We start from the raw sequence: 3,779 nt of genomic DNA on the forward strand, positions 1-3,779 counted from the left end.
TTTTATATACGAGGGACATAACATCCTCCAAGATTCCGATGCTTACGAAATGTGACAAATGGTGATTCGGGAAATATTTTTTTAAGTTTATCGTCGGCATGTAGGATGTTTAAATGGCGCTTCAATATGGAATTCAGGCTTGATAGGTTCGAATAGTAGTTTATGGACCAACGGAACCCTTGTTTCGTTGGAGTGAAGCTGTCGTGTGGATTCAAGGAGTGTGCTACGTTCCAGAGGCGGATGCCTTTTCTTGTGGCGTCGTCGAGAATAGATGCAGGATATTTTCTTTTGAATAGTGTATTCTTCAAGGACGTTACGTTTTCCTTAAAGTTCGATTCTTCAGAACAGATTCTACGCAACCGGAGGAATTGGCTGTAAGGTATATTATTTTTTTGACATTTCGGGTGGTAGCTATCATAGCGTAGAACCTGACGTTTGTCTGTGGGCTTTCGGTACAACTCCGTTATCAATGGCTTCCCATCTTTTTAACGTTAACGTCGAGAAAGTTCCATAGAGTCTGATGAGTAATTACAGGTAAATTTTAATTGTACGGTGGCAACCGTTGAGGTAACTTAGAAAAGAGAGGAGTGCATCTTCAGTGTCGTTCCAAATGATAAATATATCGTCAATATACCGAAGATATATCGCGGGAATCTTGGCGTAAGTCCACACAAAGGTCTCCTCAAAACTTGCCCATAAAAATATTAGCGTAATTTGGGGACATTCTCGACCCCATGGCCGCGCCTTGAATTTGCAAATAATGATCATCATCAAACATAAAGTTATTGCAGTCTAAAATTAATTCCAATAATCGCAGAATACAGCTACTGTCTGCGAGAGACGAAGGGTGGAGGAAAAGGAATTCCTCCACGGCTGCTGCCAGTCCCTCATTATGTGGGATGTTAGTGTACAAAGAGCTCACATCGATAGTGACCAGAATGCTCTCCTGTGATATTAAGCCGGATCCGTTCATATGGTCGATACGATTAAGAAAGTGCGTGGTGTCCTTTACGTAGGATTGTAGGAGGGGAGGTATATGTTTAATAGCGTGGTCTAACAAATTCTGAAATTCGTTCGGTCCGGTGTGCTATGCCTGATATAATGGGCCTTCCCTGGATTGTTGGGGCTTTGTGAACCTTGGATGAGCATATAGAAGACACCTGGATGAGCGTTTTTTGACTGAAGGTAATTATATTGATCGCCGTTAATTTTATTGGAATTACGCAGATCTTCAATTGTTTTGTTAATTATAATACTAAACCGCTGGGTAGGATCGTCCAGGTAGACGTAGATAAAAATTTGGGTTTTCAAGCTGGGTCAATGCCTCCCGCATGTAGTCGGCCTGTTCATAATTACAACACCGCCACCCTTATCCGCAGGACGAATAATGACGTCCTCCCTAGACTTCAAATTATTAAGGACCTGTTGCTCACGTCTAGACAAATTACCCCTCTGTGGGGTAGTTTTAGCAAGCGAATCAAAAAATATCATTCCGGTATAGCTTGTACATAATTATCTATGTACACACACTGGTCTTGCTTGAGTCCGGGGTCCAGTGTGACTTCAACTTGAAATTTGGTGTTGTGCTATCAAGACCCCCTAGTTTCATTGCATCCCTCTTTTCCATTAAAATACGTTTGAAGGTGTAACCGCCGGGAGAACTGCTGTAGATCATCTAAAAGTTCAAATTCTTTTGCTGCCTGTGGGGTGGGTACGAAACTTAAGCCTCTAGATAAAACTGAACACTCCGTAGAGGTCAGGGGAGTGTCAGATAGGTTAATTACTGCACAGTCGCTTGTTTCATTAGAACTACCAGCCACATCTGACACACTGTTTAGGGAAGGCAGTATATTATCGTTGTTAACCTTTGACAGGGAAAGGCCATCACGGTGCGCTTTTTTTGCCTTATCAATTTTCAACTCATCAAGCTTTTTATCTGCAAATACGTTAAGGTCACTAATCTCCTCCTCGGTTAGTTCGGCAACGACAGTTTTTAGTTCAAGATCAAGATGTTTGATCACAGTTAGGCTCTCCTTAATTAGAATCTTTAAAAAGTTGCCATGGAAGTGGCCTCGAGAGTGTTGTCCCCAGTTCTTGGTATTATCTGAATTTCTAAAATTGAACGACGGTTGTATAGAGAGGGCGAGTCCCTTTGGTATCACATTCTGATCAATGCAGTCCCTGTAGAAAGAATAATGCGAAACATACCTTAATTTCTTGTCTATAAGTTTCCGGCACACGTAGAAACAAAGGGGTAAAAGTCTGGCCACCATATTGTCATCGTGCGAACTTGTGCGACTTGTTCTGCCGAATTCGGTGAGATCGGCGGGGGCCGTTGTGTCGAGGGTGGTGGGTCCCGTGAGGTACTCGGCTTCGGAGGCACAGGGGGGAAGGTCAGTGGGCGTTGTGTTGGATTGAAGTAGTGTATCCGGTGCGACGTCTGGCTTTGGAGGCACAGGTGGGTGGTCCGAAGAAACCGTGGCAAGTTGATGCGGAGAATTAGGGTGAGGCGGTTGGCTTCGGCGGTACAGGTGGGCGGTCGGTGGGCGCTGCCTTGCGCTGGGGTGGTAGTCCTGCTGATACGCATGGCTTGGGAGGCACAGGAGGGCCGGTCAGTGGATTCAGGACGAGTCAGCCCCCCAGCCGCGCCCGATCGTCCACAACGGGCTGGACGGTGTATGCCCCGAGGAGAGATGGCGACGAAGCGTTCATCGCGGTCGTCCGGTAACGCGTCAGGTTTTCCGTTGTCGTCGAATACCGCGCGATGTGTCCGAATCAGACCCTCCATTATGGCGAGCCGGCACGACCGGAGAAGGAGGCACTTGACCCCGCCCCCGTGGTCCGCCCAGGGGCCAGGGTCCCAGCCGAAGCTGGCAAGGAGGCCGCGACCGAGGCGAACGTCTTCACGCGAGTCTGAGCGATAACATGGCGTTCCTGTGGGGTAGCCCCAAGTAGCTGGGGCAACTCTCCGGTCGCCAGAACCCCAAGACGGAAGTAGATAACATGCCTCAGGGTCTCTGCCATCCGCCTGAGTCCAAATCGGCTGGGGTGCAGCCCGTCACTCGCCAGCAACTCCTCGGGCCACCACTCCATCTCACGGTGGGCGACAAATCCCACATCTTTGTTGATAATAGACAAATACCACAAATGGTGGTTCAGCGCGCGGACACGTACGTTGGAGACCTCCTTCACGAGGCATCTTCCGAACTCTCTCCCAGAGGAATTTATCTTCCATCGGTCTACACCTGAATGTAAGTTTGAAAACTACCTCGAAATTCTGGACAATGTGCCACCATCCGTAAAAATCTTCATCTTCGTCATCGGAACGCAAAGTGTTGCGGGAGTCGGCATTCATGCATGCATCGAGCAAGTACATTTGCTTCTTGGCCATCTGCGTTCGTCGAGACCTGGTGCCGTGGCTGTCTTCTTGAGCATTCCCCCAAGACTTCCAGACCTTTACCAACGATACTTCGATCCTCAAGCACTGGGCGAAATTAACGTACGTGTCCGCGCGCTGAACCACCATTTGTGGTATTTGTCTATTATCAACAAAGATGTGGGATTTGTCGCCCACCGTGAGATGGAGTGGTGGCCCGAGGAGTTGCTGGCGAGTGACGGGCTGCACCCCAGCCGATTTGGACTCAGGCGGATGGCAGAGACCCTGAGGCATGTTATCTACTTCCGTCTTGGGGTTCTGGCGACCGGAGAGTTGCCCCAGCTACTTGGGGCTACCCCACAGGAACGCCATGTTATCGCTCAGACTCGCGTGAAGACGTTCG

The sequence above is a fragment of the Ixodes scapularis genome, unplaced genomic scaffold (genome assembly GCF_016920785.2).
Source record: "Ixodes scapularis isolate PalLabHiFi unplaced genomic scaffold, ASM1692078v2 PGA_scaffold4__175_contigs__length_147842914, whole genome shotgun sequence".
Lineage (NCBI taxonomy): Eukaryota > Metazoa > Arthropoda > Arachnida > Ixodida > Ixodidae > Ixodes > Ixodes scapularis.